General features: G+C 55.0%; 18 non-coding genes and 1 pseudogene across 18 annotated transcripts; all 19 read right to left on the bottom strand.

Moving 5' to 3' along the window:
• Positions 1-207: 207 nt before the first annotated feature.
• On the bottom strand, positions 208-399 carry LOC140585367 (U2 spliceosomal RNA). Its single transcript, XR_011987327.1, has one exon. It is a non-coding gene; the product is annotated as a U2 spliceosomal RNA (small nuclear RNA).
• A 195-nt stretch (positions 400-594) lies between these two features.
• On the bottom strand, positions 595-708 carry LOC140584876 (U5 spliceosomal RNA). The gene has a single exon (XR_011986838.1). It is a non-coding gene; the product is annotated as a U5 spliceosomal RNA (small nuclear RNA).
• A 427-nt stretch (positions 709-1135) lies between these two features.
• On the bottom strand, positions 1136-1327 carry LOC140585366 (U2 spliceosomal RNA). The gene has a single exon (XR_011987326.1). It is a non-coding gene; the product is annotated as a U2 spliceosomal RNA (small nuclear RNA).
• A 195-nt stretch (positions 1328-1522) lies between these two features.
• Positions 1523-1636, bottom strand: LOC140584875 (U5 spliceosomal RNA). Its single transcript, XR_011986837.1, has one exon. It is a non-coding gene; the product is annotated as a U5 spliceosomal RNA (small nuclear RNA).
• A 443-nt stretch (positions 1637-2079) lies between these two features.
• On the bottom strand, positions 2080-2271 carry LOC140585365 (U2 spliceosomal RNA). Its single transcript, XR_011987325.1, has one exon. It is a non-coding gene; the product is annotated as a U2 spliceosomal RNA (small nuclear RNA).
• A 195-nt stretch (positions 2272-2466) lies between these two features.
• Positions 2467-2580, bottom strand: LOC140584874 (U5 spliceosomal RNA). The gene has a single exon (XR_011986836.1). It is a non-coding gene; the product is annotated as a U5 spliceosomal RNA (small nuclear RNA).
• A 451-nt stretch (positions 2581-3031) lies between these two features.
• Positions 3032-3223, bottom strand: LOC140585364 (U2 spliceosomal RNA). The gene has a single exon (XR_011987324.1). It is a non-coding gene; the product is annotated as a U2 spliceosomal RNA (small nuclear RNA).
• Positions 3224-3418: 195 nt separating this feature from the next.
• On the bottom strand, positions 3419-3532 carry LOC140584872 (U5 spliceosomal RNA). The gene has a single exon (XR_011986834.1). It is a non-coding gene; the product is annotated as a U5 spliceosomal RNA (small nuclear RNA).
• Positions 3533-3952: 420 nt separating this feature from the next.
• LOC140585363 (U2 spliceosomal RNA) lies at positions 3953-4144 on the bottom strand. Its single transcript, XR_011987323.1, has one exon. It is a non-coding gene; the product is annotated as a U2 spliceosomal RNA (small nuclear RNA).
• Positions 4145-4339: 195 nt separating this feature from the next.
• LOC140584871 (U5 spliceosomal RNA) lies at positions 4340-4453 on the bottom strand. The gene has a single exon (XR_011986833.1). It is a non-coding gene; the product is annotated as a U5 spliceosomal RNA (small nuclear RNA).
• Positions 4454-4896: 443 nt separating this feature from the next.
• On the bottom strand, positions 4897-5088 carry LOC140585362 (U2 spliceosomal RNA). The gene has a single exon (XR_011987322.1). It is a non-coding gene; the product is annotated as a U2 spliceosomal RNA (small nuclear RNA).
• Positions 5089-5283: 195 nt separating this feature from the next.
• LOC140584870 (U5 spliceosomal RNA) lies at positions 5284-5397 on the bottom strand. Its single transcript, XR_011986832.1, has one exon. It is a non-coding gene; the product is annotated as a U5 spliceosomal RNA (small nuclear RNA).
• Positions 5398-5848: 451 nt separating this feature from the next.
• Positions 5849-6040, bottom strand: LOC140585361 (U2 spliceosomal RNA). Its single transcript, XR_011987321.1, has one exon. It is a non-coding gene; the product is annotated as a U2 spliceosomal RNA (small nuclear RNA).
• A 195-nt stretch (positions 6041-6235) lies between these two features.
• Positions 6236-6349, bottom strand: LOC140584869 (U5 spliceosomal RNA). Its single transcript, XR_011986831.1, has one exon. It is a non-coding gene; the product is annotated as a U5 spliceosomal RNA (small nuclear RNA).
• A 411-nt stretch (positions 6350-6760) lies between these two features.
• On the bottom strand, positions 6761-6952 carry LOC140585360 (U2 spliceosomal RNA). The gene has a single exon (XR_011987320.1). It is a non-coding gene; the product is annotated as a U2 spliceosomal RNA (small nuclear RNA).
• A 195-nt stretch (positions 6953-7147) lies between these two features.
• LOC140584868 (U5 spliceosomal RNA) lies at positions 7148-7261 on the bottom strand. The gene has a single exon (XR_011986830.1). It is a non-coding gene; the product is annotated as a U5 spliceosomal RNA (small nuclear RNA).
• Positions 7262-7712: 451 nt separating this feature from the next.
• LOC140584123 (U2 spliceosomal RNA) lies at positions 7713-7904 on the bottom strand. The gene has a single exon (XR_011986154.1). It is a non-coding gene; the product is annotated as a U2 spliceosomal RNA (small nuclear RNA).
• A 6024-nt stretch (positions 7905-13928) lies between these two features.
• Positions 13929-14042, bottom strand: LOC140584867 (U5 spliceosomal RNA). The gene has a single exon (XR_011986829.1). It is a non-coding gene; the product is annotated as a U5 spliceosomal RNA (small nuclear RNA).
• A 443-nt stretch (positions 14043-14485) lies between these two features.
• Positions 14486-14710, bottom strand: LOC140584158 (U2 spliceosomal RNA; annotated as a pseudogene).
• Between the last annotated feature and the right edge of the window lie 1556 nt (positions 14711-16266).

Raw genomic sequence — 16266 nt, 5'->3', positions numbered from 1 at the left:
AAAAAAAAAAAAAAAAAAAAAAAAAAAAAAAAAGAAAAACGGCGGGAAACGGGGGCCACGCACAGACAGGGCCCCCCCCCTCACAGCACTCAGTCTATTAGTCACTCACTCACTCACTCACTCACTCACTCAGTCAGTCAGTCAGTCAGTCAGTCAGTCAGTCAGTCAGTCAGTCAGTCAGTTCTGCCTTTCGACAACAGGGGGCAGTAGAGGTGCACCATTCCCGGAAGCACTGCAATACCGGGTCGATGCGTGGAGCGGACGGGGCAAGCCCCACTTCCGGCTCCCTGTTCCAAAAATCCGTTTAATATGTGGTCCCCTCCATGGGGGACGTATCAGATATTAAACTGATAAGAACAGATACTACACTTGATCTTAGCCAAAAGGCCGAGAAGCGATACCCACAAATTGCGCCCCGCCGGGCGCCGGCATGCGGGATGCCGACGGAGCTGGCGCGGCTCAGCCCTCACCAGCCCCTCTGGCAGGTGTCGCCCGGCGAGTCCACGCGTGATCCAGGGAGACCACAGCCGCGCCACCGGGCACCTAACGCCAGCCGCTAAGCCGGGCCCAGTCTTCCTTTGACAGCAGCAGTGCAGCTCTGCTTGGGCAGAGCCTCCAAAAATACCATGAACTCATCGCTATCCCTCTCCACGGAAATCTTTAGTAAAAGGCGAAAGATTTATACGGGATGAAGAGAGACCCGAGTCGATATGGGGCCGCCGCCAAGCCCGTCGCCGTTAGCCGGGCCTGCGTGACGCCCCCGCTCGGAGTAGAATGCCCAGGGGCGTCGCAGCCGCCGTCCTCGGGGCCCCGACTCCTCCCTGTCCTCCTGTCCTCTCAAAAGACAGCAATCATTTTAACAAACATGAGGGGAAATTCAAAAGGCAAAGATGACATCATGCCTTACCTCAGCGCAGCTGTCCACCGCACAAACAGTGTGTCACCTTCCTTTAAAAAAAAAAAAAAAAAAAAAAAAAAAAAGAAAAACGGCGGGAAACGGGGGCCACGCACAGACAGGGCCCCCCCCCTCACAGCACTCAGTCTATTAGTCACTCACTCACTCACTCACTCACTCACTCAGTCAGTCAGTCAGTCAGTCAGTCAGTCAGTTCTGCCTTTCGACAACAGGGGGCAGTAGAGGTGCACCATTCCCGGAAGCACTGCAATACCGGGTCGATGCGTGGAGCGGACGGGGCAAGCCCCACTTCCGGCTCCCTGTTCCAAAAATCCGTTTAATATGTGGTCCCCTCCATGGGGGACGTATCAGATATTAAACTGATAAGAACAGATACTACACTTGATCTTAGCCAAAAGGCCGAGAAGCGATACCCACAAATTGCGCCCCGCCGGGCGCCGGCATGCGGGATGCCGACGGAGCTGGCGCGGCTCAGCCCTCACCAGCCCCTCTGGCAGGTGTCGCCCGGCGAGTCCACGCGTGATCCAGGGAGACCACAGCCGCGCCACCGGGCACCTAACGCCAGCCGCTAAGCCGGGCCCAGTCTTCCTTTGACAGCAGCAGTGCAGCTCTGCTTGGGCAGAGCCTCCAAAAATACCATGAACTCATCGCTATCCCTCTCCACGGAAATCTTTAGTAAAAGGCGAAAGATTTATACGGGATGAAGAGAGACCCGAGTCGATATGGGGCCGCCGCCAAGCCCGTCGCCGTTAGCCGGGCCTGCGTGACGCCCCCGCTCGGAGTAGAATGCCCAGGGGCGTCGCAGCCGCCGTCCTCGGGGCCCCGACTCCTCCCTGTCCTCCTGTCCTCTCAAAAGACAGCAATCATTTTAACAAACATGAGGGGAAATTCAAAAGGCAAAGATGACATCATGCCTTACCTCAGCGCAGCTGTCCACCGCACAAACAGTGTGTCACCTTCCTTTAAAAAAAAAAAAAAAAAAAAAAAAAAAAAGAAAAACGGCGGGAAACGGGGGCCACGCACAGACAGGGCCCCCCCCCTCACAGCACTCAGTCTATTAGTCACTCACTCACTCACTCACTCACTCACTCAGTCAGTCAGTCAGTCAGTCAGTCAGTCAGTCAGTCAGTCAGTCAGTTCTGCCTTTCGACAACAGGGGGCAGTAGAGGTGCACCATTCCCGGAAGCACTGCAATACCGGGTCGATGCGTGGAGCGGACGGGGCAAGCCCCACTTCCGGCTCCCTGTTCCAAAAATCCGTTTAATATGTGGTCCCCTCCATGGGGGACGTATCAGATATTAAACTGATAAGAACAGATACTACACTTGATCTTAGCCAAAAGGCCGAGAAGCGATACCCACAAATTGCGCCCCGCCGGGCGCCGGCATGCGGGATGCCGACGGAGCTGGCGCGGCTCAGCCCTCACCAGCCCCTCTGGCAGGTGTCGCCCGGCGAGTCCACGCGTGATCCAGGGAGACCACAGCCGCGCCACCGGGCACCTAACGCCAGCCGCTAAGCCGGGCCCAGTCTTCCTTTGACAGCAGCAGTGCAGCTCTGCTTGGGCAGAGCCTCCAAAAATACCATGAACTCATCGCTATCCCTCTCCACGGAAATCTTTAGTAAAAGGCGAAAGATTTATACGGGATGAAGAGAGACCCGAGTCGATATGGGGCCGCCGCCAAGCCCGTCGCCGTTAGCCGGGCCTGCGTGACGCCCCCGCTCGGAGTAGAATGCCCAGGGGCGTCGCAGCCGCCGTCCTCGGGGCCCCGACTCCTCCCTGTCCTCCTGTCCTCTCAAAAGACAGCAATCATTTTAACAAACATGAGGGGAAATTCAAAAGGCAAAGATGACATCATGCCTTACCTCAGCGCAGCTGTCCACCGCACAAACAGTGTGTCACCTTCCTTTAAAAAAAAAAAAAAAAAAAAAAAAAAAAAAAAAGAAAAACGGCGGGAAACGGGGGCCACGCACAGACAGGGCCCCCCCCCTCACAGCACTCAGTCTATTAGTCACTCACTCACTCACTCACTCACTCACTCAGTCAGTCAGTCAGTCAGTCAGTCAGTCAGTCAGTCAGTCAGTCAGTCAGTTCTGCCTTTCGACAACAGGGGGCAGTAGAGGTGCACCATTCCCGGAAGCACTGCAATACCGGGTCGATGCGTGGAGCGGACGGGGCAAGCCCCACTTCCGGCTCCCTGTTCCAAAAATCCGTTTAATATGTGGTCCCCTCCATGGGGGACGTATCAGATATTAAACTGATAAGAACAGATACTACACTTGATCTTAGCCAAAAGGCCGAGAAGCGATACCCACAAATTGCGCCCCGCCGGGCGCCGGCATGCGGGATGCCGACGGAGCTGGCGCGGCTCAGCCCTCACCAGCCCCTCTGGCAGGTGTCGCCCGGCGAGTCCACGCGTGATCCAGGGAGACCACAGCCGCGCCACCGGGCACCTAACGCCAGCCGCTAAGCCGGGCCCAGTCTTCCTTTGACAGCAGCAGTGCAGCTCTGCTTGGGCAGAGCCTCCAAAAATACCATGAACTCATCGCTATCCCTCTCCACGGAAATCTTTAGTAAAAGGCGAAAGATTTATACGGGATGAAGAGAGACCCGAGTCGATATGGGGCCGCCGCCAAGCCCGTCGCCGTTAGCCGGGCCTGCGTGACGCCCCCGCTCGGAGTAGAATGCCCAGGGGCGTCGCAGCCGCCGTCCTCGGGGCCCCGACTCCTCCCTGTCCTCCTGTCCTCTCAAAAGACAGCAATCATTTTAACAAACATGAGGGGAAATTCAAAAGGCAAAGATGACATCATGCCTTACCTCAGCGCAGCTGTCCACCGCACAAACAGTGTGTCACCTTCCTTTAAAAAAAAAAAAAAAAAAGAAAAACGGCGGGAAACGGGGGCCACGCACAGACAGGGCCCCCCCCCTCACAGCACTCAGTCTATTAGTCACTCACTCACTCACTCACTCACTCACTCACTCACTCAGTCAGTCAGTCAGTCAGTCAGTCAGTTCTGCCTTTCGACAACAGGGGGCAGTAGAGGTGCACCATTCCCGGAAGCACTGCAATACCGGGTCGATGCGTGGAGCGGACGGGGCAAGCCCCACTTCCGGCTCCCTGTTCCAAAAATCCGTTTAATATGTGGTCCCCTCCATGGGGGACGTATCAGATATTAAACTGATAAGAACAGATACTACACTTGATCTTAGCCAAAAGGCCGAGAAGCGATACCCACAAATTGCGCCCCGCCGGGCGCCGGCATGCGGGATGCCGACGGAGCTGGCGCGGCTCAGCCCTCACCAGCCCCTCTGGCAGGTGTCGCCCGGCGAGTCCACGCGTGATCCAGGGAGACCACAGCCGCGCCACCGGGCACCTAACGCCAGCCGCTAAGCCGGGCCCAGTCTTCCTTTGACAGCAGCAGTGCAGCTCTGCTTGGGCAGAGCCTCCAAAAATACCATGAACTCATCGCTATCCCTCTCCACGGAAATCTTTAGTAAAAGGCGAAAGATTTATACGGGATGAAGAGAGACCCGAGTCGATATGGGGCCGCCGCCAAGCCCGTCGCCGTTAGCCGGGCCTGCGTGACGCCCCCGCTCGGAGTAGAATGCCCAGGGGCGTCGCAGCCGCCGTCCTCGGGGCCCCGACTCCTCCCTGTCCTCCTGTCCTCTCAAAAGACAGCAATCATTTTAACAAACATGAGGGGAAATTCAAAAGGCAAAGATGACATCATGCCTTACCTCAGCGCAGCTGTCCACCGCACAAACAGTGTGTCACCTTCCTTTAAAAAAAAAAAAAAAAAAAAAAAAAAAAAGAAAAACGGCGGGAAACGGGGGCCACGCACAGACAGGGCCCCCCCCCTCACAGCACTCAGTCTATTAGTCACTCACTCACTCACTCACTCACTCACTCAGTCAGTCAGTCAGTCAGTCAGTCAGTCAGTCAGTCAGTCAGTCAGTTCTGCCTTTCGACAACAGGGGGCAGTAGAGGTGCACCATTCCCGGAAGCACTGCAATACCGGGTCGATGCGTGGAGCGGACGGGGCAAGCCCCACTTCCGGCTCCCTGTTCCAAAAATCCGTTTAATATGTGGTCCCCTCCATGGGGGACGTATCAGATATTAAACTGATAAGAACAGATACTACACTTGATCTTAGCCAAAAGGCCGAGAAGCGATACCCACAAATTGCGCCCCGCCGGGCGCCGGCATGCGGGATGCCGACGGAGCTGGCGCGGCTCAGCCCTCACCAGCCCCTCTGGCAGGTGTCGCCCGGCGAGTCCACGCGTGATCCAGGGAGACCACAGCCGCGCCACCGGGCACCTAACGCCAGCCGCTAAGCCGGGCCCAGTCTTCCTTTGACAGCAGCAGTGCAGCTCTGCTTGGGCAGAGCCTCCAAAAATACCATGAACTCATCGCTATCCCTCTCCACGGAAATCTTTAGTAAAAGGCGAAAGATTTATACGGGATGAAGAGAGACCCGAGTCGATATGGGGCCGCCGCCAAGCCCGTCGCCGTTAGCCGGGCCTGCGTGACGCCCCCGCTCGGAGTAGAATGCCCAGGGGCGTCGCAGCCGCCGTCCTCGGGGCCCCGACTCCTCCCTGTCCTCCTGTCCTCTCAAAAGACAGCAATCATTTTAACAAACATGAGGGGAAATTCAAAAGGCAAAGATGACATCATGCCTTACCTCAGCGCAGCTGTCCACCGCACAAACAGTGTGTCACCTTCCTTTAAAAAAAAAAAAAAAAAAAAAAAAAAAAAAAAAGAAAAACGGCGGGAAACGGGGGCCACGCACAGACAGGGCCCCCCCCCTCACAGCACTCAGTCTATTAGTCACTCACTCACTCACTCACTCACTCACTCAGTCAGTCAGTCAGTCAGTCAGTCAGTCAGTCAGTCAGTCAGTCAGTCAGTTCTGCCTTTCGACAACAGGGGGCAGTAGAGGTGCACCATTCCCGGAAGCACTGCAATACCGGGTCGATGCGTGGAGCGGACGGGGCAAGCCCCACTTCCGGCTCCCTGTTCCAAAAATCCGTTTAATATGTGGTCCCCTCCATGGGGGACGTATCAGATATTAAACTGATAAGAACAGATACTACACTTGATCTTAGCCAAAAGGCCGAGAAGCGATACCCACAAATTGCGCCCCGCCGGGCGCCGGCATGCGGGATGCCGACGGAGCTGGCGCGGCTCAGCCCTCACCAGCCCCTCTGGCAGGTGTCGCCCGGCGAGTCCACGCGTGATCCAGGGAGACCACAGCCGCGCCACCGGGCACCTAACGCCAGCCGCTAAGCCGGGCCCAGTCTTCCTTTGACAGCAGCAGTGCAGCTCTGCTTGGGCAGAGCCTCCAAAAATACCATGAACTCATCGCTATCCCTCTCCACGGAAATCTTTAGTAAAAGGCGAAAGATTTATACGGGATGAAGAGAGACCCGAGTCGATATGGGGCCGCCGCCAAGCCCGTCGCCGTTAGCCGGGCCTGCGTGACGCCCCCGCTCGGAGTAGAATGCCCAGGGGCGTCGCAGCCGCCGTCCTCGGGGCCCCGACTCCTCCCTGTCCTCCTGTCCTCTCAAAAGACAGCAATCATTTTAACAAACATGAGGGGAAATTCAAAAGGCAAAGATGACATCATGCCTTACCTCAGCGCAGCTGTCCACCGCACAAACAGTGTGTCACCTTCCTTTAAAAAAAAAAAAAAAAAAAAAAAAAAAAAGAAAAACGGCGGGAAACGGGGGCCACGCACAGACAGGGCCCCCCCCCTCACAGCACTCAGTCTATTAGTCACTCACTCACTCACTCACTCACTCAGTCAGTCAGTCAGTCAGTTCTGCCTTTCGACAACAGGGGGCAGTAGAGGTGCACCATTCCCGGAAGCACTGCAATACCGGGTCGATGCGTGGAGCGGACGGGGCAAGCCCCACTTCCGGCTCCCTGTTCCAAAAATCCGTTTAATATGTGGTCCCCTCCATGGGGGACGTATCAGATATTAAACTGATAAGAACAGATACTACACTTGATCTTAGCCAAAAGGCCGAGAAGCGATACCCACAAATTGCGCCCCGCCGGGCGCCGGCATGCGGGATGCCGACGGAGCTGGCGCGGCTCAGCCCTCACCAGCCCCTCTGGCAGGTGTCGCCCGGCGAGTCCACGCGTGATCCAGGGAGACCACAGCCGCGCCACCGGGCACCTAACGCCAGCCGCTAAGCCGGGCCCAGTCTTCCTTTGACAGCAGCAGTGCAGCTCTGCTTGGGCAGAGCCTCCAAAAATACCATGAACTCATCGCTATCCCTCTCCACGGAAATCTTTAGTAAAAGGCGAAAGATTTATACGGGATGAAGAGAGACCCGAGTCGATATGGGGCCGCCGCCAAGCCCGTCGCCGTTAGCCGGGCCTGCGTGACGCCCCCGCTCGGAGTAGAATGCCCAGGGGCGTCGCAGCCGCCGTCCTCGGGGCCCCGACTCCTCCCTGTCCTCCTGTCCTCTCAAAAGACAGCAATCATTTTAACAAACATGAGGGGAAATTCAAAAGGCAAAGATGACATCATGCCTTACCTCAGCGCAGCTGTCCACCGCACAAACAGTGTGTCACCTTCCTTTAAAAAAAAAAAAAAAAAAAAAAAAAAAAAAAAAGAAAAACGGCGGGAAACGGGGGCCACGCACAGACAGGGCCCCCCCCCTCACAGCACTCAGTCTATTAGTCACTCACTCACTCACTCACTCACTCACTCAGTCAGTCAGTCAGTCAGTCAGTCAGTCAGTCAGTCAGTCAGTCAGTCAGTTCTGCCTTTCGACAACAGGGGGCAGTAGAGGTGCACCATTCCCGGAAGCACTGCAATACCGGGTCGATGCGTGGAGCGGACGGGGCAAGCCCCACTTCCGGCTCCCTGTTCCAAAAATCCGTTTAATATGTGGTCCCCTCCATGGGGGACGTATCAGATATTAAACTGATAAGAACAGATTTTTTTTTTTTTTTCCAATACTTTATTAAACAGTTCTGTACAACAATTAAAACCACACAAATACACCAAGCATATACATACATCAATTAGCACTGTCATCAAAACATAATAAAACAGCCTTTTAAGTTCACAAATTTACATAAATACATGTCCATAAATACTTTATAAAAGGCTAAAATATTCTCGACCCACAGTGCTACTTATATATGCCATACAACATTATTAAAACATTATTAAACAAAACATCTCCAGAACTGCAAAAAGACAAGAAAAAACTATAAAACCACCAATAAATACCAATACACTATCAATTAAAACACAATTACAGTTAAATGGCCATTTACACAAATAAAATGTCACCTCAAATGCCGGCTTTTAAAAACTAAAACCTTTAAAAGAGGAACACACCCGGCGACCTCCAACCTTTACACCAGGGTCAGGTTGGGACAGGGTCATACATTTCCACACACGTAAAATCAGCACCTCGGGAATAAAACACGGTCAATCATTTAAAAGGCAGCACAACAAACCATAGTAAAATCTTAATAAATACAGTTATTGTTAATATTAATAAATAGGTGCTAAAAATGACCAACCAAAACCCGTGCTCAATTAATTATGCACATGCTGTTAGATAAAACCATTTTGAATAAAACACACGCACAAAAAACAAAGCACACTTACCTAAAACCCGAAGTATCTCCAGTGTGCTTCAGAAAGGTGTGTCACATCAAACCCTGTAGAATGGAGCGTCACCACCTAAACGACACGGAGCTAAAGCCAAAGGAGGCCCTTCCACCTCTCCTTGGCCTCGTGATAGCCCCGCTGGATGACGTCAGTCTCCATCCTGAAACCCAAGTCGGCCCGGATTTTACGGAATACCCCTTGTGCCTCCAGATGAACCCCTCTACGGATGAGCGCGGTCCTGGCATTCCACAGCTCTCGCTTGGTAATGCTGACCAGCAGCCACATCCAGGGGCCGAAGGGGTTATGGAGCTTGGGGTCCCACCCCTTCAACACCTTGTCGTAGGTCAGACCGGGCTGCGGGTCCACACGTCCACACAGGCCCGCTACCAACCCCCAAACTCTCTGTGCATGCCCACAGTCCCAAAACACGTGCCTGATGGTCTCATCCTCACTGCACTCGGGCCTGGGGCAGCGGGGGTGTCTGGTCAGCTTATGCCTATGTAAGACGTCCCTGACTGGCAGCTTACCATGAAGGCACTGCCAGTTCAGGTCCTGCAGCCTGTGATCCAAACCCTTAGGCTGGATTCTCGCCCATGTGCCTTCCTCCAGGCCCAACATGGCCCGAGTATCCCTATGACCAAGCAAAGCCCTGTAAAGCGCTCTATGCTTGGTCAAGGCCTCTGTCTTGACACCTGCCGGAAAAGACTTACTCCACTTGACAGCATGGCTGTAGTGGGCCGGCAGGGTCTCAGCCTTGGGGCCGAGGTTGGTCCACGACGCCACCAGACGTCTCATGGGGAGAGCCAGCCACAGACGCACAAAGTGCTGATGGGGGTGCTCAAGGGGAGCTGCCAGGCGCGTGCAGAGCTGCGAGAAGAACAGGCAGTCAAGCTTGAGAGGAAAGTCAATAACATCCCTCCCCCCACTGTCCTTTCCGAGATACATCACTTCCCTACGCACGTACTCATACCTGCCCCCCCAGACGAGGTTGAAAACGTCTCTCGTCAGGCCTCTGCGCATGAAGCGGGGCAAAGGGTACACATGTGCAAGGTAGAGCAGGGTGGGAAGAATATCCACTTTTAAGGCCAAGACCTTACCTTGGAAGGACAGGGACCTGGACTTCCACAGTCCGATCTTCCGCCTGGCGATCGCCAACCGCTCCTCCCAGTTCAAACGGGCGGCACCATCCGAAAGGAAGTTGACCCCCAACACTTTGAGAGGTCCGTCACAGAGGGTGAGACCACCTGCGACGTCCTCCCTCGCCTTCCAGCTGCCGAAATACTTGGCCACCGACTTACTGAGGTTGAGCGTCGCGCCGGAGGCCCTACCAAATGCATGAACGAGGCTCATGGCATGACCGAGAGACTGATCCGAGCAGACGAAAAGGGTGGTGTCGTCCGCGTACTGGGTCAGTCTAACAGTTTTCCCCCGACTTCCTGGGATAAGAAGGCCATCGACCCCGGGGTGGGCGCGAATGGCGCACGCCAGTGGCTCTATATAGAGCGCGTAGAGGAGGGGGGAGAGGGGACATCCCTGTCTCACTCCACTCAACTGGGGCACCAAGTCACTCAGGAAGCCATTGATAACAACATGGCTTCCAACTTCGTTATACAAAGTGTGTAACCACCCCAGATAATTGGGTCCAAAGCCAAACTTACCCAATACTTGAAACAGGAAGCGGTGATCTACCCGGTCAAAGGCTTTCTCCTGATCCAAGCTGACCAGCAGGAGAGGGAGGTTCCTGTCCTCCACCCAGGCGATGGCGTCGCGGATGAGATGGAGGTTCCACGTCGCCGATCGACCCGGTACTCCACACGTCTGATCGCTGTGAACCAGATGAGCCATGGCCTTCTTCAGGCGTTCGGTAAGGGTCTTTGCAATGAGCTTTGTGTCTACACAAAGCATGGTCAGGGGCCTCCAGTTGCCAAGGTCGGCACGATCACCCTTCTTGTGCAACAGGGAAAGAACCCCTGACCTCATGCTCCTAGTGAGCAAACCCCGGCGCTGAACGTCCTCTACAACCTGCAGTAATTCCGGCCCGAGGACATCCCAAAAGGTGGAATAAAATTCCACCGGGAGTCCGTCCAGGCCCGGTACCTTGCGGCGGTTCATCTTGCCAAGCACTGCGGTCAGCTCGGCCAAGGTGATGGGGGCTTCTAAGCCGTCCCGAATGTCACTGGGAAGACAAGGTGAGATGTTATCTAGGAACCGCTCCCCTGCAACCGGGTCCGTGTCCCTAACCTTAAAAAGATCACAATAAAACAATTTGGCAACCTCCAGCATGTCTGATGTTGTAGTTGCCATGTTGCGATTTGAGGCACGGAGAGAGACAAAGCTCTTCTCCTCCCGGGCTTCCCTGGCTCTCTGGAAAAACAAGGCATTGCACTTTTCATTGTTTTCCAACAAGCACATTTTGTCGCGGAGCATTAGGGCCGAGGCAGCCTGTTCATGCAGGCGCCTCAGCTCACCCTTTATGTCAAGCAGTCGCACGTGATCGATGGCGCCCCCGTTGTTGTGAGCGGCATATTCATCCCGCAACCTTCTCTCCAGCTGCAGAATGGAGAATTTCTTCTCCATCCTGCGCTGCTTGCTATACTGCATGGAGAAGGTTCGGATCCTATCCTTCACACTCTCCCACCATTCAGCCACGGAGGGGAAGGTAGGCTTGTCCTTCTGCCACTCGGAGAAGTGATCTAAAAAAAGGTGTCTAAAATCGCTCTCCTCCAGGATCTGCAGGTTCATTTTCCAATAGCCGCCCCCATATTCAGGGGCGTCTATGGAAACAGTGGCCTCCACTGCCAAGTGGTCAGTGGGCCACTGTGGGGAGAGGGACACCTTTTTAAAAACAACGGGGGGTGAGGCTAAAATGTAGTCGATGCGACTGCTGGCTCCGCGACTATTATGCCAGGTGAAGCCCGGCATGCTGGGGTTGCATGTCTTAAAACCATCAACAAGTTTAAAGGAACGAATAAAATGGCGAAAATGCCCTGAGCTGACATCCTGTCTACCCTCCAACGAGATGTTAAAGTCCCCTCCTAAAATCAAGTGTCGATCTGTGACACAGAACGGGGACAACTCTTCAAAGAGAGTTATACGGGACGAGGCCTCCACTGGAGCGTAGACACATATGGCCCGGAGGCGCTGTCCCCTCCATGTGGCATCCACTCCCAAAACCCTGCCTTGAAGAACGGTAAACGATCTTACTTCTTCAAAGGCGCGGTCGCCAAAAAGGATCCCGACGCCTGAGGAGTGGACACCACCTACGCTCCAGTAGGATCTACCCCTCTTCCATTGTCGTGAAAAGAGAGCCTCGTCCCGCTGGTCCCGGAGGTGGACTTCCTGCAGAAAACAAATGCTGAAGGGAGAAGATGCCAGCTGATTAAAAACAGATGTGCGTTTTAAAACGTTCCTCAAACCCCTGACATTCAAGGTGACAATATTAAAATTGGCCATGAAATGTTAAAATAGTAAAATACAATTAAAAACAACACACTAAAATGATAAAAGCCAGCCATTAAAAACAATACCGCATTACTGCCCCCCCTCCTCAGTCAAACCCAAAAGGCCCCCCAGTTCCAGCCCCCCCAGGTACTCCTGTTCATTGGCTTTGTCCTGCCCACTACTGTACTCCTGGGGGGGCGCAGGGGACTGTCCCAGGTCCCACACCGGATGGGGGGCCCCCAACGTCGGGGAGGGGGGACTCTCTCGGCCTTGGTCCCCGGCCGCCACTGCTGGCAAGGTGGCAGCCGGAGGGCTGGAAGCGTCGGGTTGTGCCTCCCTTCTGCTCTTCTTCCTCCTCCGGGGGGATGCGCCGCTCTTTCTCCTCCTGCTGCTGACACCTGGAGCCAGGACTGGAGACCCCTCCTGCATTGCTGTCGCTGGGGCCTCCTCCACCTCGGCCAGGGCTTCTCCTCCTGCCCCCGTCGCCGGCTGTTCCTGCCCTGACGTGGGGGCTTGCGCTCCCCCACCACTCTCCTTGCCGACGGCTCCATTGCCTGACAGAGCGTCAGCATACGTCGTTTTCTTCTTCGGGCAGGAACGAGCCAGATGGTCCTCGCCGTTGCAATAGATGCAGCGACGGGGGCCCTTGCAGTCCCTGGCCATGTGCCCCGACTCCAGGCAGTTACGGCAGCGCAGGTTGGCGCATCCCTCCAGAGTGTGTCCAAAGCTGTGGCACTGTCGGCAGAAGGGAGGCTGTCCAGAGTAAAACAAGTATGCCTTATTGCCCTGCAGATTAAAATAGGCTGGGGGATGGCTAAAACCGCCCGCCCCATTAGCGTCCGGGCGCAGGCGGGCCTGGAACTGGCGTCGACCAGTCCAGATCCCCAGCTCATCCCGGATGTCCTTGTGGCCAGGAAGGAGGTCCACATACTTATTGAGGAACTGGCGGACGGCCTCGGCGGTCACATGCGGGTTAAAGCAATGCACAGTAATTACCCGCTTGTCGGGCCACCACAGCGGCTCGATAGTATACCTTCCCAGGAGAGGGTGCTGGGCCCTCTCCTTGCTCCGCTCCAGGACCTTGGTGTAGCTCTCGTCGGTGGACAGGGTGACCTCGAAGAACTGGAAGGGCCCATTCCGCTGAACACAGAGGATGTCCTCCATGCGGAGGCCCAGCTCCCCGAAGGCCACCTCCCGGATGAAGGCCAGGCGGTCGGGGAAGGTGCCTACCTCCCCTTCGGCCCTCCAGCAGAACCGGGTGGTATTACGCAGGCCACCGCCTGCTACCAGCCACGGCCCGCTGAAGGGCTTCCTCGTAGCTCCGCCGGCCGTCGACATCCGGGATGGTCCACCGACGTCGTTCCTGGAGCAGAGTCCTCCTGCCGCCGTGGTCCCGACGTCCGCCGTGGTCCTGCTGCCGTCCGCCAATCCGGGATGAGCCGAGGAATGCTAAACTATTAAAAACAACTAAGAAATAAAAACACCAGTTCCCCCGGCAGGGCGGCGGACAAGCCACCAGCCACTGCGGGATCCCCAGCCTAATAAAAACGAAAATAAAAGCAGGGATAAAAGGCTAAAAGGAAGGCACGGGTCGCCCCGTGGCAGCGGCGGTCAAGCCACCTACTGGACACGCATTAGGTTTGCCGTGCCTTCCTCTAAAAAACCCGACGCAATCCAATAAAAGCGATAAAAAGAGCGTAAAATCCACTTGATCTTAGCCAAAAGGCCGAGAAGCGATACCCACAAATTGCGCCCCGCCGGGCGCCGGCATGCGGGATGCCGACGGAGCTGGCGCGGCTCAGCCCTCACCAGCCCCTCTGGCAGGTGTCGCCCGGCGAGTCCACGCGTGATCCAGGGAGACCACAGCCGCGCCACCGGGCACCTAACGCCAGCCGCTAAGCCGGGCCCAGTCTTCCTTTGACAGCAGCAGTGCAGCTCTGCTTGGGCAGAGCCTCCAAAAATACCATGAACTCATCGCTATCCCTCTCCACGGAAATCTTTAGTAAAAGGCGAAAGATTTATACGGGATGAAGAGAGACCCGAGTCGATATGGGGCCGCCGCCAAGCCCGTCGCCGTTAGCCGGGCCTGCGTGACGCCCCCGCTCGGAGTAGAATGCCCAGGGGCGTCGCAGCCGCCGTCCTCGGGGCCCCGACTCCTCCCTGTCCTCCTGTCCTCTCAAAAGACAGCAATCATTTTAACAAACATGAGGGGAAATTCAAAAGGCAAAGATGACATCATGCCTTACCTCAGCGCAGCTGTCCACCGCACAAACAGTGTGTCACCTTCCTTTAAAAAAAAAAAAAAAAAAAAAAAAAAAAAGAAAAACGGCGGGAAACGGGGGCCACGCACAGACAGGGCCCCCCCCCTCACAGCACTCAGTCTATTAGTCACTCACTCACTCACTCACTCACTCACTCAGTCAGTCAGTCAGTCAGTCAGTCAGTCAGTCAGTCAGTCAGTCAGTTCTGCCTTTCGACAACAGGGGGCAGTAGAGGTGCACCATTCCCGGAAGCACTGCAATACCGGGTCGATGCGTGGAGCGGACGGGGCAAGCCCCACTTCCGGCTCCCTGTTCCAAAAATCCGTTTAATATGTGGTCCCCTCCATGGGGGACGTATCAGATATTAAACTGATAAGAACAGATTTTTTTTTTTTTTTAATTCATCTTTATTCAACATTTCTGCTTACAATCTAAGAACAACACATAAAACTATAAAAACCCAACATTTTCCACATACTAACTAAAACAAACCCACATCAATACTAATCAAAATAGCACATCAAAACCCATTTATACCCACAAACTTAATCCAACACTATAATTAACAAAAACATTACTACCATAATAATACAAGACACCTTATAACATACACATCTTAAAATATAAAACTACTAAAACATTACAACACACATTAAAACAGTATTAAATCCATAAATGCAGCAGAAATCCTAAAATCTTTAAAAAGGTAAAACATTATCATCATCAATAATATCCCCATTAAAACTAAGGTCTCCCCCCGACTCAGCAGCAACTAAAAAGGAGCGTTCATTGGCAAAGTCCTGCTGCCCTGCATAAAAACGTCTCTCTTGGGGGGAGACCAAAACACTTTGCAAATCTATCTGTTCTATGGGGAAGATCGCTTCTCGGCCTAAAACAGTGTCCTCGTTCCTCCGGGCCTTCTTCCTCCTCCTGCTTTGGACAAACCTGGAGGGAGAGGTTGCGCGCTTTTCAGCCACGGCCAATGGACCCTTACCTGGGGACTCCACAGAAGCACTGGAGGCCGTGGACTCCCCATCGGCACTGGCGAAGGGCTGATCCTCGGTGTTCTCAGCTCCCCTCTCGGCTCCCCCGTGCATCTCAGCGCAGCCCGGCAGTGCCTGCTGTCGGGCCCCGTCCACAGCCGAACCCCGAGCGACGGCGTCGGCCCAGGACGGTTTGCGCTGAGGGCAGCTCCGAGCCAGATGGTCCTCACCTCTGCACAGGTTACACCGGAGGGGGCCCTTGCAGTCCTTCGCCAGGTGACCGACGTCCAGGCATCTCCAGCACTTCATGGTGGTACAGGAGTCCGCGGTATGGCCCAGGCCGTGGCACAAGCGGCAGGAGGAGGGTTGCCCGGAGTAAAAAAGGTAGCCCTTGCAACGACCTATAATAAAATAAGCAGGTGGGTGGCTATACCCGTCAGGGGAGCTAGCGTCGGGGCGCAGGCACACCCGGAACTGCCTGCGCCCAGTCCAGACACCCAGCTGGTCTCTCACGTCCCTGTGCCCAGGGACCACGTCGACAAACCTGCCCAGGAAGGCCGCCACCGCTTCAGCTGGAACGAAGGGGTCCAGGACGTGGACGGTGATCACTCTCCGATCCAGCTTCCACAGTGGCTCCACGTCGTAGTGCATCCGGCGAAGCTCTTTCTCCAAGCAGCTGCATGCAGCCAACATCTTCTTGTAGCCTTCTTCCGTGGTGCAAGTCACATAAAAGAAGGCTGAAGACTGGTTGCGCTGCACACAGATGATGTCTTCCATAGTGAGTCCCAGGAGGCCGAAGAGCACCTCCCGGATGAAGGCCAGTCTCTCCGGGAAACTCTCCGGTTCCTCCTGGTGGGTCCACCTGAAGGCTGCTGTATGCCGGATGACTACGACGGTCCTGTGTGGGCTCCCGGACATCCTGGCGATGGTGGGCAAGAGAGTCCTCGGGAGCCGGGCAGGGAGTCGACGTGTCCTAGCTGGGTGCCTAAACTAATAAAAGCTGGAAATAAAACCCCAAGCTCACCCT

This window comes from Paramormyrops kingsleyae, unplaced genomic scaffold (genome assembly GCF_048594095.1).
Source record: "Paramormyrops kingsleyae isolate MSU_618 unplaced genomic scaffold, PKINGS_0.4 ups31, whole genome shotgun sequence".
In the NCBI taxonomy this organism is placed as follows: domain Eukaryota; kingdom Metazoa; phylum Chordata; class Actinopteri; order Osteoglossiformes; family Mormyridae; genus Paramormyrops; species Paramormyrops kingsleyae.
Note: the sequence above shows the minus strand (reverse complement) of the source record. Positions and strands in the feature narration are given on the sequence as shown.